The sequence below is a fragment of the Colius striatus genome, chromosome 6 (genome assembly GCF_028858725.1).
Source record: "Colius striatus isolate bColStr4 chromosome 6, bColStr4.1.hap1, whole genome shotgun sequence".
NCBI lineage: Eukaryota > Metazoa > Chordata > Aves > Coliiformes > Coliidae > Colius > Colius striatus.
The window spans coordinates 4,662,775-4,688,590 of NC_084764.1; the positions used below are offsets into that span (position 1 = coordinate 4,662,775).

General features: G+C 41.2%; 1 protein-coding gene across 3 annotated transcripts in view; it reads left to right on the forward strand.

Annotated features, from left to right (window-relative positions):
• PHF21A (PHD finger protein 21A) overlaps window positions 1-25,816 on the forward strand; it is a 134,981-nt gene that overhangs the window by 7,462 nt on the left and 101,703 nt on the right. For all 3 annotated transcript variants that reach the window (XM_061998545.1, XM_061998547.1, XM_061998546.1), the window contains exon 2: window positions 25,405-25,445. The gene's annotated coding sequence lies outside the window, so the exon portion shown is untranslated. The remainder of the gene's footprint in view (window positions 1-25,404; window positions 25,446-25,816) is intronic.

Consider the following 25,816-nt stretch of genomic DNA (forward strand, 5'->3'; position numbering starts at 1 on the left):
GATGTTCTAGACACAGACTCATCGATACCTCTTGCAATTCTTAGTTGGTCAGTTTAAACCTGTGCTGCAGCACAGATATTTGTTTACAAGTCAAAGACAACTTATAGCTGGGTGGGATGTTTGGGGAAAAGAGCTGGTTAGAAGAGAACTTCCAACTGCCTGTGTGGTTTTGTACAAAGAATACATTGATAATTCCACTAACAGCTTGCATCATCTGTGACTGCGAGAATCCTGTTTTGGATATTTTTTTTTTCCTCTTTCATCTGGAAATTTTAAGTCTTTCATGACAAGGTTATGGATGGAAATGCTCTGCAGAAACAGGCTTCTGGTGCTGGTAATCTGGCTGCCACATTCTCCCTTCCAGTTGTCACAGTGGGCTTCTCTGGAAGCCAAAGGGGAACTGAGTGGGGTTTTTTTTTTGCCTCATTTTTGTTTCTGGAGGTCGAGCAATGACATACTGGCCTGATGCAACAGCACAGGGAAGCCTGTTTGTGTCCCTGGGATGGGAGTTGGTGCCATCATTGCTGGTTACTGAGGAGATGCAGGGTGTCAGACTCGGATATCAAAGCCTGAAGCAGAGTGATCTCCCGGGTTTTGTCCTGAGCCTTGAGCCCTCACCTCTACTTGTGAACTGATGTTGGTGTTTCCCTGAGTGCAGGGGTAGAATTTCAGAAGATATTGGTAAGAATTTGTTATATATCCATGAGACTGCTGTATTTTCACACAAGATGTTTGTTTATCCCATTCAGTGAGTTTTGCTGTAAGTTGACATGGATGTTAATTTGATTTCAGTTGTTGGGCCAGTAGCAAGTTGAGCGTTCGCTGTGGTCTCCTGTGTCCTGCTTTGCATACTGCAGTTGTGTTTTAAGTGAGCAAACATTTCAATGATCCCAGTCAATTTTTTTTGTTCTTCAGTTTGTGTGAAGTACTAATTGGAATATAAAAGCTTCATATTTAAATGCCAAACAACATGAAATATATCTTTGTGATGTTTTTGGAGAAATAGAGGTCCGGTCTCGCAAGAAGTGATGTGCACTGCAGAAGTCAGAGAGAATATCTGAATGCCTAAAATTGAAACCTAAATAAGTGGTAGTAGGAGTGAAACCTCCAAACTTCCTAGTGTTGAAAAGTAGCTTTTTTGTATTCACCATAATTGGCTTGTACCTGTGTCTGTGTGGCGAAATTCGTCTGGTGTTCAGAAGTTCCTATCAATATAAATCTACAGTTCATGTTTGCCTCACAGTTGTGCAAAAAAAAACCCCACCCAACAAAAAGCTGCTCTCTCCTTCACCCATCCAGATGAGAAATATGGAAGATGTTTAGTTGGCAATAGCTTCTTCGAGGCAGGGAATGTGTTTTGTCAGCGCTGATGCATTGGACACACTGCACGTTGCTGACGCTTCTGTTTAAAACTGATACAAAAAGGTAAATCTATACAGAGGTTCACCTAAAGCCTTGCATATGCTGCAAATGTAATATAATTTGTAAACAGTAATACAGTTTTTCCATAAGTGTTCCCTGCCCCTTCACAGCCCATGGGGAGCAAATTACCGACAGGACGCATGGTTAGTTGTAATAGTTACTATTAGTATATTGACATGATTAGAAAAGCTGTCATTGTTGCAGTGCAAGGATGAAATTCCCCTTCATTGGCTGATGGGGCCTACACACCAGGCAGGGGAAGAAACAGAGATAAATCTATATGTAGTGGAATGATGATGTATCTTGTCCTTCAAGGACGTTTTACCCTCTGTAGAGAGCCTGCGATGGTGCCCTTTGTAACGCTGCTGCACCGTGGTATTCCAGATAAGGAACGTAGGTAATAGGGATGTACAAAAGGGTTTGATGCATAGTTGTAAAGAAAAACTCTTCTGTACTTCTTATCTCATAAGAGCAAACTGATCTGGGAGAAAATCCTGGCCCTGCTCAGGTCGATGGGAAGCTTCCCGGTTGAATTCGGAGTGCCTAGATTTCATTCTCTCTCCAAAAGGTAGTTTTAAGTGGATTTGGCAGGGGGGAACCACTTCATAAAGTTTGAAGAATCCGGCTTCTGATTAAGATGCTGCTGCTGGCCGTTGGGGGATCTCACACCAAGCGCTTTGTCTCCTCATGTCTTTGGTGTTCCTTTAAAAAGTGGGTAATATTGAGCTCCTGTAACACTTTGTAAGAACCTGGAATCTCTTTATTCAGGGCTTTTGCTTCATTTGCTAACATGATAAAATTTTACATGAAAGCCAGAAATTAGTTCTCTGTATCCAAGGAATGCTTTTTGTCTGTTTCTTCCTTCTTGCCAGGGTGACAAAACTGCCCTCCTTGAGATCTTTGGTCTGAAAGTTGAATAGTCTGACTTGTGATAAAGAAAAACCAACCAACCAAAGACTCCCCCTAAAGTATAGTCCTCTGTTTCCCTCCCCACACCCCTTTTTTGTAACCATAAAAGGACTCCAGTGGCCTCTATTACTAATAATAAAGCTTTTTGCTAATTTGCATCTAGCTGGAGCTCTTGATACCTTGCTATCTCAGTGCTGCTTAGCTTGCAGTAATTGTCTCTGATAAGCATCTTTATCATGTAAATCTATTTGTTGTGTGTCCTATGAATTTGCTGTATTCAGGATGCTCTTGTCGGTGACCCCGAACGGAAAGGATGTGGCTACCTGAGCTTCCCTTATTACCCATTCAGAGAGTACATTCTGGTCAGGATTAAATGGGGAAGTTTGTGCTGTTTCTGAACACCAGGTACCTGTCCTTGAGTCAACTGCAGTCCTTCTCCCAAGGGGGAGTCCCACCATACCATATCCCCTATTTCACAGTCTCGGAGAACTCTGCTGAAATCAGTGGATTTGTGGCCATGAAACTTGTTGCAGAGTCAGCAACTTAGTTTCCATCTCCCACCTGCATTTTGGCATGCCTCACTCTACTTTTCCTTTGAATTTCATACTCTGAACAAGGAAATCTTCTGCCTTCACGTAATTCTCTTCCCTCTGTGGCAGTTTCTTCTTGGCTTAAAACTTGCAGTGTCTTCTCCTGCCTTACTACTTGCAGGAACTGGATTTGGAAGCCTCGCTGTTGATGCAGAACTCTTAATAGATTGTGCAGTGTTTGGTTTAATGGGCCAGACTGTTTTTTTCCTGTGATGATGAGCTGCAGTTTTTGCAGTCAAAACTCGATGTTTTTGGCCTATTGAGTGCATTCTCCTGGTTAGTTCCTCACTGCTGTAACAGTATCTAGAAGATACTGCAGGGTTGATTAGCTCAGTGGAGGCCTGTGATTGTGTCAGTGCCACTACCCCCAGTTGTTATTTTGCACTGACATTGTCATTGCTACACAATTGCATGAGCGAAAACCTCACCTTAGGTTTGCTCCTTCCTGATGTGAGGTAAACATGCATGAATCCTCAAAACCTGTGACCTTTTTTCTTGTTCTCTTTGCTAACTTAATCTAGGTTTCTCTGCTTCTGTTTTTGCCCAAAAATGCTGATTATTGTTTTTTTCCTTATGCCAAATGTATTGTTAATGTAATGGACGAGTTCATCATCGTGCACAGAAACCGTCTTACTCTAAAGCTTTTAAAAACTAAGGAAAGGGGACAAGTATCTGTTAAATCCCTGTTTGTTTGTTTGTGTGTAGAAAGTACTAGATATGAGACATGCCTGTATTTTTTTCTCTCCTGGGCATATCAGAAGCTCCTGCAGCTTCTCCAGAAACACTTGCTCAGCACAGGAAAGGTGGTAAATACTATCAGCATATTTTTTCCATAATTGTTGCCATTTTCCCTCATATGCAGGAAACATTTTAAGCCTTCAGCTATGAAACCTCCATTGTGTTATGATTAGATTTTGTTTTCTCTACATTGCTTTCCATGCTATGGTCTTTGGTAGTTCAGTAGGCAGTAAGACTCGTATGGGCTTCTTGGGGATCAGAACTTGTGCTAGAAGAGACTTAAAATCACACAGTAAGCTTTCGTGTAGGTTTCTGGTCCTCACGTGGCTTTTGTTTCCCTCTACAGCATTGTTACCATAGTCTTAAATTGAGAGGAGCTGGGATTTTTTCTCAGAGGTATTTTAAAAGAAACAAACCAAAACCCATCCTTGAAACAGAAGGGAGAGGAATATGTAAGGATGATGAAATGACAGGAGTGCAGGAAGAATTTCTCTGTCTGTGTGTAGAAAGATGTATTTAAACATCTTTTCTAGCACAGCAATAGGACCATGAAAAGTCTGAGCATTAATTGTTTGATAACAGCATTTGTTTAAAGAGTAACCTTGCAAACAAATTGCTTTAATGATGGGCACTACACCGGTGCCATAATAGCACTGTGGTGTTAAACGTATTATTGCCAGGATTGGTGTTGATACTACTGTGCTAGTACTGCGGTACTAGTTTAGTGCCCTGCACCATTTTGTCCTGTCTTGGTTTCTGCTGTTGTAGTAAACTTTCCTGCTATGTGGTGGTGGTTTTCGTCTCATAGGATGGTGTTGGACTGAGGCTGTTGTCTGTGTGGAATCGATAGGTCCCAGGAGAGCAGGTGAAAGTTGGGGTGATGTTGGTGTGAGGGAACGTAAATGAGGAGTTGGCCCTCAGCAGCATGTTACTGCTTTCTCCTGTGGGTGAAGCACCCTGGGGATAGGTCTTGACTCATTGGGAATAAAAATAATTAGAAGGAGGTGGGAAAATTGACTGCTAGCAGCAACCTCCTTCAAACTGCCCATCCTTTTACTTAGAAAGTGCAATCACACCCATGTTCCACGCTACCCTTTCACTCTCTGTCAGCACTGTGAAAGCTGAAAATGGTTTTGCCTTTCAATTGGTTGTAGTAGCCACTAAAAATGGATAAACCTACAGGTTATTCTTTCTATTTTAAGTAAACAGTTAAAAATCCATGGTAATCTGAGTAAAAATGTTTTGAGCACTTTGTTTTTCTTGTAGCTGAAGTCTACTTTCATTGTACAGCAACCTTGCACTTGGCTTTTCTTCCATCGAGCACTAATTGTGTACTTACGTGATTCCATGTTATATTGGCCCAGTGATTCAGTGTTGTGTTGATGTGAGAAGCATGTAAATCTTTGTACTTGTATTGAATAATCACTGGAGAAGAAAGGAACTTAACTATTGAGTGTATGGTTACCTGAATTGTTCCTTTCAGATTAGTGACTACCACCGGTACTCCCACACTGAGTGTGACTACCCCAGCAGTTACAAATACTCTTCTCCAGATGCTACAGTTCCCATTTGTGTGCTCTTCAGGAGAAAGAAGGGAGGGAAAAAAAAAAGAAAGGCTTTTAAGGAGTAAGGAAGAAGAATATAACAAAAGGAGAAAGGAAGACAGAATTTGAGGTTGATACCTGTGCCTATATATTGACAGGGATCGGTGAGTGTGGCAGCTGACTGGAATGTAGGGGAAGGGAAATCAGAGCACATCAGTGTAATTTTGGAGTGCTTCCTGTTGACTTGTTAATACTGCATGGAATTTGGCCCAGGCAATCTGCTGTTGTGAATCAGCACAGTTTATTCACTTCAGTATAGGTGTGCCTGTTGTTGACAATCTGCTCCACTTGAAAGATAACAGGTCAGTCTGGTAAGTAGTAGTATTCCCATGTTTCGCATTAGAAACTGAGGCAGAGAGAAACTGATTTATTCTGCATTGCAGTAAATTTGTTGAAGACCTTAAAGTAGGAACAGAGGACCTACAAATAAGTAGTGCTTGCCCCAAAGGAGGTGAGATTCTTGTAAAACTGGCTGCACAAAACAGATGGGGTACTTTGTTTTGGAAGTTTTGGGTCTATTTTTCTTCTTTTTATGACATTATCTTGGGTTGAAAGAAAAGTAGAGGTTTGAATGGGGGACCCACGATGATTAATAAGTGTGAAATCTGAGTTGCATGGATAAGTACTGGTGCCAAGGAACAGTCCTGAGTCAAGTGCTGCAGAACCTGAAAAGATTTAGAAGATGGTGGTGGTGGTTTTTGCTGTTGAATTCTCCTTTTTTTTCCCTGTCTACCTTTCTAGCTCCCTTTCATTATGCTAGAATTAGTAAAAGAAATTGCATGTTACCATGTCGGTGTGATGATGTTGTTACAGATACTGTTACATGGATACACATCCTAAGTGTATCCAGAGGGTCAGGGTTAAGGTTAGTGCTTACATTTACCAAGTTGAAATATCTTCAGAGTGTACTTTGTCTATGATCAGCATGTGAAAGAGATTCCAGTCATTTTACTGCATAATATCACTGTTTCTGTACTGTACTTTGAGCCTGGTACAGAGAATTTAGCATAGCTTGTGATGTGGAATGGTTCAACACACAGCAAAATTAACACTCAATAACTAGTCGTCGGTGCTGAAGTCTTTACCACTTGTTAAAACTGTTCTATGTACAGCTTCTGTGAGCAGAATTCTGCAGTCCCCCCAGGTGTGGACTGTTCAGGGATGGATACCTTGTTCTGTTAGTTTGGACAAAAGCCTTTTCCAAGTGGAAAATCAGCAGAGTCAGCAATACCCACGTTTCTGCATCTCTCCCGTTTGGCTGCGTCGGGTGTGCTGCTTAAAGACACTATATTCCAGTGCAAACATGGAAGGGATGGCCCCCTTCTTGTTATATGCCTTGCTGCCTACTATAAATAGTTCACTTAAAAGTGTGAATCTGATCCTTAGAACTCCATGGGATTGATTCTGTGACTACCCATGGTGTCGGGCTTTTGGGCTCTGCTGGGATATTGAATGCATGATCTTTTAAATGCACGTCTCTCTTTCTGGTGTGATCTCCAGTCACAAGCCTTAATGACACTGCTTGTGGCATCTTCTGCTGTCTTAGAGTGTTTGTGAAGCTTGGGATCTTTGGTGTGCAACTCTCTAATATGTCCTTAGAGTTGTTCATGTGTTGAGACTCTGGTTCTGCCTAATCCTGAGGTTGCCTTTCAGCAGTAAACCAGTTTAATACAGGCTCTTTACTGCTTTTGTGTTGAGATGTCTTAACTCTGTAATTGTGGAGACAACATCAAGGCCAAATACAAGGCAGCTTTGGTCACTACCACGTTTTGTACTGTAACAGTGTGACTTCTGTGAAGTCATATTCTGGTTTTGGTGATCCCTTGATTTACAGATGGGTGCAATGAAACTTCTTGGAGCATCTTTTTATATTAGCTAATGATTGGTGTGCTTTTCCTGTTCACGAGCAGTTGGTCCCACTTAGATCACCACTGCTTAATGAAACGTTTCTCAAATAATTCTCAGGTATGTTGCCTTGCCATTGAAGGCCTGAGATCCAAAGAAGTAGTGTTGACTGGCACTGCATTTTTCAGAGAGAAGTCACTAAGATGGCTTGGAATTACAGGCAAATGGGCATAGGTCTGGAGAAATCCATACAGTGGTCCAGTTCTTCACTCAGCCTAATCTGTGAGAAGATGATACCTGAACATCATTGCTTACATTTTAGACCATATTGGGATCAGCTGAGTTTTTCTGTGTGATAGTTGAAGTATCAGCAAATTGGGGGGAAGAGTAGGAACTCTTCTTGAACTTAGGAGGAGAACAAAGGGATAAATGTTTTTTATTGCAAGCAGAAAATGTGAATGAGATTTGAGAGATTTCCTGGTACGGCTTGGATCTCTTTTATACCTTGCTTAGTACTAGAACTTGCTCTCAGTGAAAGGTGGGGCACTTGAGAAGGAAACTTCCCAAGTTATATATCTGGAAGACAAATTATGCATATGTGATGGGCTTTACTGGTGGGATGGAGAAAAGAGAAATGTTGTCCCATGGATGACCAGCAGATGCCCTGAAATGGGAATGAACTCCTACACACACATGCCTGTTACAATTAAGTCTTATTGAAGTCCTCTCAGGAACACCAACAAACCCAGCCTGTGACAGCACAGGGTGAGAAAACATTTAGTAAATCTGCAGTTCACAACTGCAAATAAGAGCACAGATTTCTTCTGTTAGTTTGTAGCGCAGTTTGTTGCTCGCATAGCTTGCACCAGTGATCTTTAGGATTACAAGGGCATTACGTTGCTGTTTCCTTTCGGCAGGACCAATTTCAATGCTGTTACTGGCCAAGGTAACAACCCCTCCTCTCAAAATGAAATGAAAGAGCCCCAAACCAACCTGTGTCATGCTGTAAGCAGAAGGTTACTTAAATAACAAAACAATACTACCCCCTCTGTGAAGTGAAAACAAAACAGAGCAGCATGAAATTCTTATTTTGTTGTCTTATGTGTGACATAAGACATTCCTGATGTAAACTGGGTTGTGGTCGGTTTTCTCACCACTGTAGCTGAGCAATAGTTTTATTGAGGCAGCGTCAGTGTCTTTATGAAACTGATCACAAAGCTTCTGCTCTCTTTTCTGCATTTTTATTCTTGATATTTGCTTGTTCCTGATAGGGGTGACAAGCTTATTGGGTACATTCATCTTACTGCCTGCAGCAATACTGAAAGGTGGTGTATGCCGGACACTTGCTTTGTTTTCCAGATCGGCTGTAAATAGGGCTCTAGAAAATGAAACTTCTATGTTTCTCACAGATTGAGACCTGTTTGTTTATCCTACATGGCTTTCAGCTTGGCTATCTTCAAAAGCTCATCTGTCAGAAGAGAGGGAAGCTGACAGTGATGAGAAAGCAGACATTCACCAAATTATTTAGGCAGTGCTTCCCAGCAGGATTAGCAGTACCTCCTAGCAGAATTCTCACCAATGCTCATCCTGGGCCTCAGCTTGAGGTTATACATTTTCTGTGACAGTAGTACTTCAGCTAGACTCCCTTATTAAAAAGAAGATAATCCAGTGCTGCCCCAGGGTCGGACAGGACCTGATGACTTTGGCAAATCCAGTTTTCTTGGAGAGGAATCAGACACTCAGCTCCGTGTTCCCTTTGAATCCATTGGTTCAGGAGATCTTTCCTCTGGTCAACTGGCAGGAAGCCAAATTGTTGCCAATCTTAAATAACTCTTGGCAGTGTTTTCCAGCAAACATCCATGGCTTATGTTTAGTGTGGCTTTCCAACTTTCTGGGCCTTTCTCGCTTCGGAGAGACTAACTGCCTGAGTCTCCTTGGGTTGACGTCCTGATCCTTGAGGGACTTACAAGAGAATTTATCAACAGTCTGCTGCATTATATAAAAACAAAAAACCCACCCCCTTTTGAGTGTTTGAGCATGTCTTTATTTCAGTGTTGCATTATATTACACGATAAACATAAACCAATTGCATTTCTGCTTCAGAAGTTACAATTTCTGCTTTTAACGTTACATGCTTGAATTGTGGTTTATTTACCAGAAGAACCAACCTCCAAAACAACCCAAGACCTATACTGGTGTAGCTGCTCAATGTGATTAAATGTAAGAACTAACATACTGTGCTGGACCAAATGTCCATCTAATCCAGCATCTTGCCTTTATCAGTAGCCAGCAGCAGCAGCTGACTGAACAGCGTAGGAAATGGGGGAATTCTGTCAGCTGCTGAAATATTAACAGAAAATTTCTGACAGACACTTGTTTAAGCCACTGCCTGAGATGGAAGCTACACTGGGGCTGTTGCACTGTGAATAGCAACATCAAACTATTTATAGGTGAATTTGCTGCCTTTTTGAACTCATTTTATATCCGTGGCTTCCATCGTGTTCCACAGCAGCAAGCTGCATGCAGTTGAACCACATTTTCTGTGTGTGTGTGATGAGTTGATGTGAGAAAAATACTTTAATTTGTTTTAAACGTGCTCCCTAGTTGTCTTTCCTCTCTGTACCATTTCTAGCTCTCCCCTTTTTGAGGTGGAGCAGCCAGAATTACGTGCAGCATGCATCACAGCAGAATGTTCCCTGTTTGTTCTCTGTTGTTTCTAATACCTTCTGAGATTTTCTGACTCCTTGCTGCTGGGAGTTGTACTGTTTGCTTGCAATAATCTGAGAATCTTTGTCGTAAGTAGTAATGCCTAGTTTAGATTCATCATTGTGTATTTATAGCGAGGGTTATTTTTTCCTCTGAGTATGTTACTTTGCACTTGTCGACAGAGGACAATAAAACGACAAATGAAAATCAATCATTCAGTGTTATCAGATCCCCCAGAAGTCTTTGAAGTTTGCTTTAACTATCTGGAATAATGGAAAGCATCATAATGCCTGCAACCTCCCTTTTTGCCAGATCAGTTAAAAGTATGTTCTCAGACTCAATCCTGGTCCTTGTTATGATAACTTCCCTCGCTTTTTTGACTGTTTAATGTCTTCTTTATTTTCATCTTTTTGAAATATATTCTTAAGAAAGGGAAGGTCCTGTTGTGGATTTTGCTCTTGGGTAGTGTGAGGTGTACAAATGGGTTCATCTTCCTTTTTAATGCAGTGTGGGATGTGAACCTCTTGCTGTTCAGGATGTATGCATTCCGTTGTCACTTTTGCTTTGAAGCTGGATGTTCGAAAGCTTCATTTCATTAAGATTACAATCTTTTAGATGAATGCTTAGAAGAGAATGTTCTTCAGAGATGTAATTTCCCCCCCCCCAACCCCTCATTTTAAAACAGTTTAAATGGCCAGTGCTTTGTAAGCATTGTGCTGTGAATTGTATTGCTTCTGGTAGGCAGTGGCATTCCCTGCCTCTCCTTCCAGTTCTTTCCTCTTCCACTTTGTGGAAATCCCCATCTTGCCTTTTTAATCAAGTCTGTCGTGGTTTTGATGTGACCATCTGTAAGATGATTTTTTTTGAATAAATATCAAGAATCCACTGCTTATCTCTTTTTGTCATCTTAGTAGGATTTTCGTAGTTTTTATTTGAAACTGCTTTAAAAGCCAAAACTTTCAACTCGCCCAGCATTGATCTCAGTGAGGGACGTTATGATCAGTTTTAAGGCAGCTCAGCTGTCAGGCAGAGGGCAGGCATTAACTCTGTAGGTTTAATCCTTGTTTAACTAGAACATCTCAGATTTTGGGAGGAGCTTGTATTAATTTGGGAACTGAGACTTTTTGGAGAAGAAACGTTTCTAAAAAGTGACGCACCAGGACAGGCTGGGGGTGACCTGCTGGAGAGCAGCTCTGCAGAGAGACACTGGGAGTCCTGGTTGATATTAAACTGAACATGAGCCAGCAATGTGCCCTTGTGGGCAAGAAGGCCAATGGCATCCTGGGATGTACCAAGAAGCGTGTGGGCAGCAGGTGGAGGGAGGTTCTGCTCCCCTTCTGTGCCCTGGTGAGGCCTCATCTGGAGTCCTGTGTCCAGTTCTTGGGCTCCCCAGCTCAAGAGAGACAGGGAACTGCTGGAGAGAAGCCAGAGCAGGGACATCAAGATGATCAGGGGACTGGAGCATCTTTCATCCGAGGGGAGGCTGTGGGAACTGGGGCTGTTTAGTCTGGAGAAGAGGAGAATCAGTGGGAGTCTCATTAATATTTACAAATATCTAAACGGTGTGTGTCAGGAGGTTGGGGCAGCACTTTTTTTCCTGTTGTATCTAGTGACAGGACAAGGGGTAATGGAAAGGAACTGAAAGACAAAAGGCTCTATTTAAACATAAGGAAAAACTCTTTCCCTGTTTCAGTGATGGAGCCCTGGCACAGGCTGCCCAGGGAGGGTGTGGAGGCTCCTTCCTTGGAGGTCTTTGAAACCCACCTGGACATGATCCTGTGTGACCTGCTGGAGGGGAACCTGCTTTAGCAGGGGTTGGACCAGATGATCCCTAAAGGTCCCTTCCAACCCCCACCCTTCTGTGATTCTTTTGATTATTATGCTTCAACCTGTGAATTTACCTTTCCCTTGCTGCTCTGTGTGTTGACTTGGGATTAAATAATTAGACTGACAGAGTGGTACGTGTGTTCTTCCTTACATCTGAGGGGCAGGAAGAAAGTCTGCAACAGACACTTCTGTCCACAAGATTTCTAGCCTGGAGGACAAGACTAATGCTTCATGGATGAACATGCAGATGTGACATCCAGACCGTAACAGTTAACCTGCTGTAGGAGTCACATCCTTTACTTCAGCTTTACTCAGTGTGTAAGGCTTGAGCAAACATTCAGATATCTAAGTCGTTCAGATTATTGTCGGGGGAATCAACCCCCATTCAGCTTCTTTGCTAATTTGAATGATAATTTTGCATTATTATATTCAGAAGCTCTTAGCAGCTTGTGCCCTTGTGTGGGTGCATACTTGTGATGCTTCACAAGTTGTGGGGGGAAAAAAATAAATGATTTTTTTGGTAGGTTAGTATTAATCTGTTATGGAATTGAAACAGTCTCTAGTGTACTGTGTGGCTGCAGGAGGAACTTAGCTGCAGAAAGTTTAATTCATAAAAAATACCGTTGAGTGCTTGCATAACAACTTTTGTACAGCTTTGGAAAAAGTAAGCCCGAGAGTTTTAGGTCTTCCTAAATGAGAAGTCTGAATAATGTGTTTTGGTTTTGTAACCAAAGCAGCTGAAGGGTGCATCTGTTCTCTGCCTCTACCTGGACAAACCATTGTTTTGTGTGTTACTGAACATTATTCAGACACTTCTAAAAACACCTAAAGCCAAGGAATGAGTGCTTGCATTGTGCTAAACCTGGTACCATTATGATATGTTTGTATTTAGAGGATGAAACACTCTTAAGTGACTAGTTCTGAAATTGACAACAAGTGCTACTGCTGATCCTGGGGTTCTTTGGTCCGTTTGCTGAACAACCAACCTGTCCTTCAGGATAAAAAAGTACTTCCTAGCCTTCTGCCTTCTTGCAGGACTGGAGCCTGTAGTGTGTATGAAAGGATGATATACAAGCCACTTCCCCCACAGAACCTGTGCCAGATATTGTGTGCTTGTTAATGCAACTTGAGAAAATGGAAAGGGCTGAAATGATTGAAATTCTTAATGTTTCTCCAATAGATGATTTAAAAATATGCCATTTAGCACAGGTTAAAATGACAATGGGGACTATTATTCACTAGGAGTGACTTCCCAGACATTAAATGCCTCTTGTTTTAGAATTCTTTAAAATGCTGGTGTTTGTTTGGGGACCTTAAATACCTCCTGCCTGGTACAAAGATATATGTTTTCTGGCAGCAGAGGGGGATGAAAAGGGTGTGGAGAGTGGTGTTCTCCTGCTTACCCTTCCAAGGGACTGAAATAAACCTTGAAATTGAGTTCAGATATAGTGTGCAGAATAGAGAGAGCAAAACAGCTGCTCAAATTTTGAGATCAGAAAACAAGCCTGTAGTGGGGAAGAGAAAACAGGTCTTTCCAAGGTGCGTATATAAACTTGTTCACAAGCTTGTTCTCACTTGTCCGTCTTTTTTTTTGTGTTGTTTTCTGTCTAATAATGAGTTCTTTAGGACTCTGTCATAAATGTATCACGTATCAAGTGTGGTCAGCATTTCCATTGCTATGAGCTAGTTTAAATTTAGTTAACAACAATAAAAAGCACGTTGCATGTGTACTGTGGATTGTCTGGGAAATCTCTTATTTTGGGATTGCTGTGGACCCAGAAACCAAACTGTGATGATTTTTCTCTTGGGAGGGGGGGGGAGGAGGTTGATTTTGTCTTTTTTTGTGTGGATTGATTTTTTTTCTTTTAATGAAAAAGTACAATGAAACCATTTTTGCCTCCAGTATTCAGGTAAAGTGTGTATTTTTGTACTTACTTCTAAGTCTTAGTGTTCTTTCAAGTTTGTTGTTGTCTTCTTTTTTTAAAGCACTAGTTTGACCTCCTCAATGTTACCCCTTTTTGTTTGGCGTAGTCGAGACGAATTTTGAGGCTTCATCTATACTTCAGATCATGCTGTTGTGTTTCTCCAGTAGTTTTGTGGCAGTCTCATGAGACTGTGCTACATCAAGTACCTTACCCAAAATATCATTCAGGGTAGAGCTATTAGAAAATGTGGGTTTTATCTCAGCGTTGTTCCATCTTGCCTGCATGAGAAAATTTGTCCTATATAGAGACAAAACTGGTGGGTTTTCTTTGTTTCCTGTCCTGAATCTGGGTGCTGCAAAGCTACAAGGCAGGTTAGGAATCCAAAGAGGAGAAAAATGCTGAATTAGACAAAGTAAAAGGCTTAAAGTAGTTGTCAGAGTGGGATTAACGTGGCAGAGAAATCAAGCTGTCTGTAAGAGAACACTTGAGGTACTTGGACCACCACTTAATTGCACTCTTTATTTAATAGCTTTGTCTGAAAGTAAATGGAGGAGTAAGGAATTGGTGTTGAAAGAGCGAGGAAATGTGTGAATATTGAACCAGCGTTGGACTTGTGTATCTGTGGGAGAACGAGGAAATACAAATGTTCACAGAGCCCAGCAGGAAGGAAGAGAGAAGAGGGGATTTTTTCCCCTTAGAGGAATGCTGCGAAAACAGTGATGCAGCCTGGCAGGCTTAAGTCCTGTTGTGTTCAAGGAACAAAAAACAACAGCCGCCGATGGCTCAGAAGCTGCAGGGTAGCTGGTGTAGTAAAGAAGACAAAAATTAAGGCCAAGTCTTGCACGGTAATATGTGATTCCCTCATCCTTTTTAATAAGCTACAGCCAAACGAAACCGAGGAGGGGGGAGGAAAGCTGATGCTGGAATGATGTGGTGGTTTAAATCTGAAGGGAAATGGGGAGAAGGGGTGGACTCCTGCTCATCTGCAGCAGCACTGCACACAGAGCCTACCTGATTTAGGCCTAGCGACAGTTGCGTTGGAGGCCTCGGGAAGGCAGATCGCTCAGCAAGCGTGTTGTCTCAGTGTGACGTACTTGGGAGTGTGTACAGCCTGCATGCTAAATGCGAGTGGCTGGCTTTGACTCCCCTTCTAACAGCTCCAAGTGTAATGAAATCCCTTCTCACTCACGCTTTTATTTTGGGATGGAGGGGGAGAGAAAGGAGCTTTCAATATTCTCTGTGTTTTACCTAATTCTGTTTAACTGCCTTTTTATTTAGACTACTTGTAGAACATGTTGATGCCTTTAAGTGCTCCATCATAATTTATCAGTACACAAAACTAGAAACTCATGAAAACCCTAATGCTGGGTTTTTCCCCTTTATTTAATCTATTCACATAACATACTGTACCCAAGAGAATGTGTTAAGCTGGTCTGGTTTTTTTTAACTTTACATTATTTAGTGGTTTCTGTGCTCAGGGAGATCAGGGTATGCCCAACATGACAACACAGTATAATGAAATAATCACGAATTAATCACTGGTGAAATAAAGTAAGCTTGACCAAAAAGCAAATCAAATTCAATTGTAGACTTAAGAATGGTTTTTTAGTGAATGTTAGCAGGCTGTACTTAGAACAGGTATTGTGTTTGTTCAAGAGCAAGAGCAAAAATGCGATGCTTCTCTGGTAAGCAGCAGAGAGTCCCACCTGCCTATTACAGGGTTCAGAGCACCCAACAGAATCAAATCAGACTTGTGTGGGTTTTTTTTGCATAGGACTGTGTGAAATTATTTTGACAGTATTCTTTCTAGAAAAAAAGAGAAATCCCTCGTAGCAGGTGGGAAATATTACCTTGTTCATCGTGTTTGTAGAATCCAAAGACATGTTAAGAAACAAACGATTGTTGTTTGATACTTTTGTCAAGTGAACATCTGTTCGCTAACAAATCATTTTCATGTTGTCTTCTGACAATTATTCAGCAGCCTGTGACATATCAGGACCCGTGATCTGTGGTGTTGCGAAGGCAAGAATTTGTGTATAGTTTCTCCTTTTGTAGCCATCTCGCTTCCCATTAAAACAAAAGTTCTACAGAAGGTAAAATGAACTCCTGCATTCTTGTAAGTATCTTTCAGTGCCATAAAATACAGAACACAAGAATGGACATTAGCAGCTAATTTTCAGGTTTATGCTACTGCACTTGATGTACATGAAAGGGCTTATTTGTAGTGCATATTAAATAATAATTCAGTTGAAAAGGCCAGTTTATTCTGGGAATTGTGGGCCTCTACTTGTTGCAGTATATTGACATAAAAGTTGACCTGTAGCAAAACCAGCACAGGTTGGTTTAATTTTAGTGTTTAATGTACATCATCAGTGATGATTTTTCTCCTTGACCTTTTTACACCATCCTTTCCTGGATGAGACAGTAAACAAGAACTCTTATCCCTTGTGCCATAATGGGAATAAGCAGAAAATAACAGTGATTTTTATTCTACCCGAGTAGCAAGCAGAATTCAGATCCTTGGCAAACTCTGATGCCTCTTTTTTCCCCCCTAGTTGCCCTGTGGGTCCTCCAGTCTCAAAATGAAAAAGAACATGTCTGAAAACATAACTCACAAGCCAAACTTCTGACCAGGTGGGGAAGATGAAAGATGAGTCCTCAGTGGTTACCTTAGTTAAAAAGGAAAGCAGCAAAGTGTTCAGTCTCTTACCCACTGTGACACAGTGGAACTGGGTGACTGCTGAAGGGAGGAAGTTCTGATCTTGTGTGGCTAGCTCAGTGTTGCTGGTGCTTGAGCTTGTTCTTGGTTCTCCCCAGATCCCTGTGTGAATCGCTTCCAATTTCTGTGGAGTGTGGCACCTCCCGCTCCTCACTGCCCCCAGAAAAAGAGTGGAAGAACTTCACAGCTGGGAAAGAACATAAAGGAGAGGACCTTGGTCAGATAAATTGGCTGTGTGTGGGAGTGTTCCAGCTGCAGGACAAGTTAAATGAAAGTGGATAGACTAGAGGCAGGACTATAAACTCTGAGCAGAACTGGGATTTACCTCAATCTCTTGATGTACTGTTTGTGTAATCTTTCCTTGTGCATGCTTGAGGAGCGATTGCTTGGTTAGCAGCTTTCATGGACATGCTGAGAGAAGAGCTCTACTGAAATTACAACAGCTGATTTTGAAAGAGCTTTGTAAATACAGAAGTCTAAAAGATTACCTGTTGTCATAAGGTGCCCTACCATGTAATCACTAATCATGATCCATCTGTAGTTTTTAATGCATGTGGACCTACTTCTGTCTGATATTTGTGGGAAGGTGACATCAGTAGAAGCTTGTGTAGCTAATCTCCATAAATGTCACTGAAAATCTCTCAGTTGCTCCTTGTGATTCTTCGCCTGCGATCCTTTAAACTCAAAGTTCTTGTGATTGCAGGACTCATCTTTTTCTTCTTTCCATTGTAAATTCGTGTTACATTTTTGTTGTTCAACAGTTTTTCACATCTTGGCTTTCTACTTCTTAATTTTAAAATGCATTGTGTAATTATGTCTTTTTTTCCCTGTCTGTTGCCTTCAAGTTGCTCTTCGTTAAAATACCTTTAACTTGGCTTTATTCCCTTAACAGTTTAAGTAGTTTTCCTTATACTTTGTAACCATGGAAATGGTGTATAGATAATATTTATAAGGTAGAAGGAAAAACAGGATGTCTAATGGGACTCCTGCTGTTCTGAAGTATCTTCAGCATAAAAAGTCCAGACTCTTGGAATTCTGTATAAATGCAATAGGCAGTCTTCTGTAATGCAGGATGGTTTTCTAGAATATATATATTCACTTCAACTACATTAGTTCATATGTTCATGTTGGAAATTCAGTCCTTCAGAAATTCATATACTTTCACTTCAGCTGTGTAATCACAAAACTTTGTCCATCTTGGAAATGTCAGATTTAAGGAAACTTGAGTTGATTTGCAGTCACTCTTTGCTAGAACTGAAACTGAAAGCTTGGTTTTACTTGCTGTTTTTAAATTCTTACATTTTGGACTAGCACTTTCACTGTTTCCTCTCTAAAGCCTGGAAGAATGAACAAAACACTCGGTTACTTTGAGTCGTGTATACTTCCTTTGTCCTACCTCTCCTCTCCAGAAGCAGAATCTTTCCCTTCCTTAACTGCTGAGGATATGTGTGGAGCAGGATCGGCTTGTTTTGGTTCATTTTTATTCCACATCTTAAGCGTTTTGCTTTTTTAACTTTTTTTTTTTCACTTGTTTGGCATTTCCCCCTGCTGGCAGACGGCGTTAATAGCACCTCTATCTGCTGTGGAAATGGAAGGCCAGAGTTGTCCTTGAATGTCACTGTTTTGTGATTGAGGCCTTGGCTGCTTTTATGCCTTCCTTTTTTTTTTTTTTTTTTGTCCCCTGAACGTCTCTGGTAGATGGATAAAATTCAGTTTGTACACGCAGAGGATGTGCACATTACCTGAAGCTCTCCCTATCAGAAGTGCAACAGCACTTCAGTGATAGGCAGAGTTACCTCTAGTTTTGCATTTCATGCCTGCGGTCTTGCAGCACTTCCCAGATCATGTCTTTTTGTACTCTGGACCTCTTCCCAAAACTCTTAAGGCACTTCTGCCTCGCTAATGCATCATTCCTGCAAGCCAATTCTTTCCAAGATAAAGTGGATTGCTAGAAGGGAAGAGTTAGTTTGGCACTCTGTGGATGTAATTTCTTTACATGTTTAAAAGGATAAACCAAGAAATCAGAAGTCTCTCTATTCTTAATAAAATTTGAGGGGGGGGTAGGAAATACTTGAATCAGTACTGGAGTAGTGTTTTCTTAATTTTTTTTTTTCTTGTTCCATGCATCTTCAATTGTTAAATCAATTACTAGGGGTTACTCTGTGTGCTCTTTCTAGAAAGTAGTCTTCCTTCCCCTCCTTTTCCCCAAGTATTCCTCTCTGAAGTATGAAAGGAAGGGAGAAAGAACAGTAAGAGGTTAATGAACTCATTTTTCTAAGCATGTTATTAAAAACTCACAAACCCCAAATGACCCCCAAACCCTTCCCTTTGATTTTTGTTATGTTTTATAGATAAAACAGTGGGCTAGTACAGCTATGAGGGGACAACTTCTGTTTTCTATTGACCTTCCATCTTCTTTTTTCCCCTCCCAACTCTATGTGCACTTTGTAAATAAGTTGAAAATAAATCTTAAAACTGCAATATTTCATTTTTAATTAACAGATTAACTGACATTCTGAAAGTTTAATTGATAAACTATGTTTTCTTAATAACCCCCTGCCAGCTGCCCCGTTTCCAGCAACTCTATGGAACATGGCAGAATATGCTCAACTCTGCCTTCCATAGTTTTATGTCTTTACATAATGTAACTCTCTTACTTTTGCAAAAGAAATCCCTGTCTCCCTGCTCCCAATATGAAACTTTGCTCTTGCACTGTTAGTAAAGACTTAATTAGGACTGGAGGTTCCTCTTTGCATATATAAGTAAAGAGTCCTTCTAAATAGCTAAGTGACTCTTGAAGGTTGGGGCCATCCAGATTTCCTACATGAGCAGGAATTCAGCCATGCTGTATAGAGGGTGGTTTTGTGTTTCTCTAAAAACTGTTGAATGATAAATCATTGAGCAAAGTGAGACTTAGCGTTCTTGTTGGTATTTCTCTGTCAGCAGTACCAGAGATTTTGAATGCACCAATGCTGCGAAACATCCCTGTGAACTGGTTTCTAGGTACAACATCCAGAGTTGTACTGATGATAAGTACTTCTGCCAGGCATACTAATGGTCATGGGTTAATGGTCATGGAGCAGACTTTCTGTAATGTTTGTAGTTTAGTTTTTATTACTATCCCCCACCCCCCCCAATATGTTTTCTGGAATGCCCTATTAGGTGGAAGGAAATGACAGAGAATTGAGTTTCTGATGGGTTGGTTTTGTTTTGTTTTCAAAGTCAGCACATTTGTTTGGAAGAAGGGAGGTGTGTGTGTGTGTGAGAAGTGGGAGGATTAGTCTTTTTATTTTAAAGATGACTTAAGTGGTTAGTCCTTGATGAGTTCAATTCTGCAAACTTTCTCTTTCGAATGTGAGTGGCTTTAGGAAGTCCTTCTCTAATTCAAGAAATAGACTGCTCAAAGAAGAGGGATTTGTGCATGGGTAGTAAGTGCAAAGCCACATAGCTTAAACCTGCTCAGGTGAGAGAGAGTTAAGAAACATGCTTGTGCTATCTTTCCACTAGGCTGAATGTGGCTTTTCATTTTGTTAGCCTGCGTGATCTCATTCCCCTTCCCCTAGATGCCAGGAAAGACTGCATTCAGGGAGAGTATACTAATGCCTGTCAGTCATAGGACAAGCAGAGCCAAGGGTCATCTTCATCTGCTTACGTGTGGTTGGCTGCCATGGCAAGTTTTGGTTGCTATTTCAAAAATCAGCTTGTGGTTTTGTTTTTACAGTATGAATGGTCTTTTTAGTTCTAATGAGTGTTTTAACTCATTTCCTATGTTAAATATACTGCTTCTGAAAAAGGTGAATGATGGTGTCACACACTTCCAATTAAACTTTGGTTTTTATCAACTGTTTTAGAGAAGGTGAAGCAATCTATCCCCAAAAGAAATCAGCTTCCAGTGTCTTAAACTCCAAATTGCCTTTGTTTCATGGCCAATCATAGCAGAAGGAACTTGGAGGCAGAACTGAAGCTTCTAGTTTGAATCTTGTAAGCTGTCTGTGCATCAGTAGAAAACCCAGGCTCCTTGACCATTTGAATGGGCTTTACCTACCAGTGTTGTGTGGGAATAGGGAGGAGGAGGAGGGGAAAGTTACAAAGGAGTCGTGCAGACAGACAAACTGGAAAGCATGGCTAGTATACACTTTGGTGCAGTTTGTTGATCCCTTTGCTGCCTGCCTGGCACATGTTTCTGGGGCTGACTAGGAGTTCTCCCAGCTGTAGCACAGTGACAAGATCAAGTTCCATGCACTGGCATGTGGGATACTTGGCTTTAAACACAGAAGTGACAGCACTGGTGCTGCTAGTGATGGTCATTGAAACATCAGCCTTATAATAATGTCATTTGAAATAGCCCAGATGGAATATACTGTGTAAGCTGTGTTTGGTCTGTCAGGTTTTTTTCTTGAGATTGCAGAAATCCTGTCCTGTTGAGGAATATGAGTTGTTTCATCTCTGACTTGAAAATCCCAGTAAAGTAACTGTTACAGCTTGTTCTCCTAGTGCTCTCTGTATACGGGATACGCTGCAAATAAAGGAAGGACAACTGTTGCTTTGAGGAGTTCACATCTAAAGATAGAGGTGCAGAGAACACAAAAAATCCCTTCTGTGTGCAACGTATTTTACACCAGAAATTAATACTTTACTCTTAATATTGTCGAGCAATGCTCTGAAATGTGAATGTCAGGCTCACAATTGCCTGTGTGCAACAATTAGTCCTTATTCACCCAAGTCCATCCTGTGCACTGGAAAAGACTGAAGTATTATTGGCAAAAAGTAAAAAGTCCATAATTAAGTATTGTTGTTTTCTATCTACACCTGGAATTCCTGATTAGCACATGTTAGACCATATAACTTTAGCTTCTAGAGTTAGGAAAAATGCTGACAAAATACAGCTGAACGTGACTTTTCATTTCTCTCTTTTTTTTTTCCCAAATGAGCCTGTTTGTGGTAACTTATTATACAACTTAAAGGTAATAACAAATATCTGATTGATGTAACCAAACATCTTAATATACAGCTAATTAGCAATTAAACAGCCTTAAACCTTCAGGTACTGTATGCAAAAACATTTAACCAACATGTGTAGTTCTGGTGGTGTCCTCAGGGGCTACTGAGCCTTAAAGCGTAAGTTCTGTGCCTAAGGTCTTTGTTTTCATAACAGTCCCATGCAATGAGTAACTTTTCTGCTTATTTACAAACTTCAACAAGTTTGAAATTGATCTGCAGAACGTGATTGTTTTGGTAATGGTGCTGTATTTTTCCTTACATATATCTTAAAGAATTGTTGAAAAGGTTAAGAGGGTTTATTTTGGGGGTGTATCTTTTAAGTGTATGTATGTCTCAAACTACCCCTCCTGTTAACACCAACATCAGAGTCTCAACAGTCAACCTCAGTAAAAAAAAGGTAATTCTAAAACTCTGATGTTTCCTTTGCTTAATGCTAACTTTAATCACTTTTTGGTTTTTAGCTTGTAGTAAACATAGGGAAGCATTGCTCAAGACTTTTCTCTCATCATATGTTTTGGTAAGAAGGAAGCATTCTTATTAGAAAGCATAAGTGAATATAGGAAGAGGACACCCAGAGCTGGGGTTCTATAACCTCTTGGCTTCTCTATTGATGTGAGTGATTGCCAGCTATCTAATCTTAACTTTCTAAGGTGTTTTGTAGTGAGAGAGGCATTGTGAGTTAGTGTACATACTATGAACAAGACATTTAATCTATAGAGTGGATTTTATCCAGTACCTTTCTTAATAGTATATTCTGGGTTGGTTCCAAGATACAGGGAATTATGAAGAAACAAAGCTACAGATTTAGTTGGTCACAAACTGTTCTCTACTATCAAAATGTTAAGACCAATGAAAAACCTAAGTTTAAGATGCTTGGAGTTACCAATCCTGAATGTTTATTCTTTGTTTCTCTGTCTCAGTTCTCTTATCTAAGAAGAACTTGCCTGCATCAGGCACAACTTTTTCTGTGGCAGTTGTTTGTGTGCTGCTTATGAGGAAATTATGCAAGTTATGCAAGTTCATGCAAACTGAAAACTCAGAATGAAAAGAAATTATGCAATTGATGCTTCATTCTTTAAGCCTGTCCTTTCTGCTAAATTAGGCAGAAATGCCAGTAAAAATACTATAGCTGCATGAGAGCAGAGCTATTTTGTATTTCCAAAGGCTTGACTTGCAAACATTAATATGTTCTAAACACTTAAGAAAAAGTCAGTAGGAAATTATGTACAAAAGAGGATGCAGATGTATTTCCATTCGCTATCTAGGTCTTCTCTAAATGACTTCTCCAAGGCAACACAGCAAACCTCTAAGATAGTCATGACTAAACTCCTAGTGTTCCTAACTTTGTCCTTGGGAGCCCCTGGGTTCTTAACCACTCTGAAGGCCTGCAACCCCAGGCTAAATGCAATCCGAGGGTTTAACTGTGCAGCTGCTCTCTGCACAGTTCAGTCTGGATGAAGCTGGGGTCCTGCTATGGAGGCGAGTCTCTGCATAGGGGAGGAAAAGGGAAGGAAGGAACAATTAATCATACTGTTATTTTTAAGTGACAGTTTTCTCTTCAATTTATATTGGTCTGCAAGTAAATTGATGTTTTTCTTTTTTAAAATAAAAGTCATGCTCTTTTATTCTAAGAGTATAGATGTAGTAAGTGCGTCCTCAGTCAGTTTGCTGATGATACCAAGCTGGGCAGATATGTAGATCTGCTTGAGAATAGGAAGGTTCTTCAGGGGGATGAGTTGGTTTGATAGGCTGAGGCCATTTGTATGAGGTTCAACAAGGCCAAGGGCTGGCTCCTGCATTTGTGCCACAACAACCCCAGGCAATGCTACAGGCTGGGACAGAGAGACTGGGAAGCTGTGCTGCAGAAAGGGACGTGGGGGTGTTGATGGACAGGGGCTGAACATGAGGCAGCAGTGTGCCCAGGTGGCCAAGCAGGCCAAGGGCATCCTGGCTTGTGTCAGACACAGCGTGGCAGCAGGGCCAGGGCAGGGATTGTGCCCCTGTACTGGGCGCTGCTGAGGCTGCAGCTCGAGTGCTGGGTTCAGTTCTGGGCCCCTCACTACAAGAAGGACACTGAGGGACTGGAGCGTGTCCAGAGCTGGGCAGCGGAGCTGGGGAAGGGGCTGGAGCACAAGTGTGATGGGGAGCAGCTGAGGGAGCTGGAGGGGTTCAGCCTGGAGGAGGCTGAGGGGAGACATCATCACTCTCTGCAGCTACCTGACAGGAGGCTGTAGTGAGGTGGGGGTTGGTCTCTTCTCCCCAGTAAATGAATGACAGGACAAGAGGAAATGGGCTCAAGTTGCCCCAGGGGAGGTTGAGATTGGAGCTGAGGCAGAACTTTTTCCCAGGGACGAGTGTCAGCCCCTGTGCCAGGCTGCCCAGGTAGCTGGGGGAGTGCCCAGCCCTGGAGCTATTGCAAAGCCGTGGAGCTGAGGTGCTGAGGGCCATGGGTTAGTGATGGGCTTGGCAGGGTGAGGTGAGGGCTGGGACTCGATCTTAAAGGTCTTTTCCAACTGTAATGACTCTATGACAGTCCATTCTGTTTAGCTTCCCAGAGTCATTCCTCTAATACAGTGAGATAATTTTTTTTAATGATTTTTTATTAATAGCATGGAGATACAGCTGTAACTGCTTGTTGAAGAGGGACAGTTAGTCCGTTGCATGATGGAAGAGCTTCCTCTATAGATTTTGGACTAATGAAATAAATGATAATTGGAGGTGAGGATGACAACTAAAGTTTTAGTATCTAAGGGGAAAGTAGAGTTTGAGACTCATGTGTTTTTCTCTTCAGCACTCTCAACAAATTCTCTAGCATCCAGAGCAAATGCACTTAATTTGAATATAGCCTCAAAACAGTCCACGACCTACCACGTTAGCAGTTGGATGTTATTTAAACTAACCTGAAATGGCTCTGAAATAAATGACTTATCTTCTGAAATTGCTCAGAAATAAGTGACTTTTGCAATATTTTGTTCAAAACTTACAATAAAACTTGAGACTAGGCCAACAACATTTAGAGACAGTACCAGCTTCCTGATTTTTCAGCTCATGATGTTGATGGGCACCTCAGTTTTGCTGGGTAAACTTAAACTCCTTCACTTGTACTGGTTTGCAGGGAGAGATGATTATGTTGGTCTCTACTGATGTACTTGTTTGTGAGACTGGGGTTTAAATTTCACCTCAGCAATGACTCGTGTGTGTGGACAGAAAACTATCTGCAAAGATCTTGTTTGCTGTGGAGTTGAAGCTTAAAATATGCTAATGTTCTAGTGTTTTTACTAGAAAATTGGAGTATTTTGAAGGCTTTTTTTAGCATCAGGCAAAGTAGTTGAGCAAATGAGTTATCATTTAGTTTTTAGGTGTCTTTTTAGGACTGTGACTCACGAGTTTTTTGTGATTCATGAGGATGATTTACCTTGCTCTGCTGTGAAACGTTGTTCTTCCCGTGACACAGGCAGTTTAACGGGCAGCGGATCTTCTTGGCTTCCACAGTTCATGGCCTGGCATATTAGCTTAAACTGCCACTGGTTTCAGTTTCCATTCCTACTCGGGGATTTGAGTTCCAGTGACTGTGCTGACACAATGCCTGCTCTGCCATCTTGGTCGTGTTGATACTACCTCTAGCAGAGATGGGCAAATGTCCAGAGTTGGTGACCTTGTCATATTTAGCTGTGCCAACTGACAAAGCGTTGGATTTAGATGTTAATAAGCATGATGGAGAGGAGGTGTGTTCCCCTAGGGGAGGGGGCACAGGCCTTTGCAGGAACTAGAAAAGCTTGTACCTGTAATCTCCTTTCTCCCTAGTGACAATGGTAGTTTGTGTTTTAATCCAGATTAGAATTGTAGGTCTCCTTGGCTTTCCCTGCCATGTCAGACACATTTTCTTACCAAATGATGTTTTATTGTTAGCCCTCAGCAGTTAAAAAAATGCATAAATTAAAATACCAAAAGAATTATCCCCCCTAAAACCTCAAAAACAAAAACCCCCAAATCAAACCCTTCCCAGAACCCAAAGACTCGCTCCCCCTGCAACTTTCCACGTCTTTGAATTCCCTTCTTTTGTTTCAAATCTTAGTTAAGCTGTCTGTAATGATCTTTTTTGTTGTTTTCTTTTGTAGGAGGGGGTAGAGAGCTGAAGGGAATAACTTTCTCCAAACTGGTAAGTACTCCTTCCCAGAGCTGAGATGGATTACCTAAGAATAGATGATACAAAGAGCTAGCATACATTCCTGGAAAAGTTTGATGTTTACTGAAACTGAAATTCTATCTATTCTTATATTCAGAAATTAAATCTTAAAAAGTAAATGTTACTGATGGAAGCCCCAGTTCTATAAATAAAATCACTGTAGGGCTGAGATTTGGGCCCAAGGGTCTGTAAGTACAGTGAACATTGAAATTCATCTACTCAAAAATAATAATGGTAATTTTTTTGTTGGTATAATGGTGAAAAACAAATTGATTTGAAAGGATTTTCGGTGCAGAAGGACTTCTGACTAAAACTTCACATTATTCAGAGTTCTCCCATGCAAG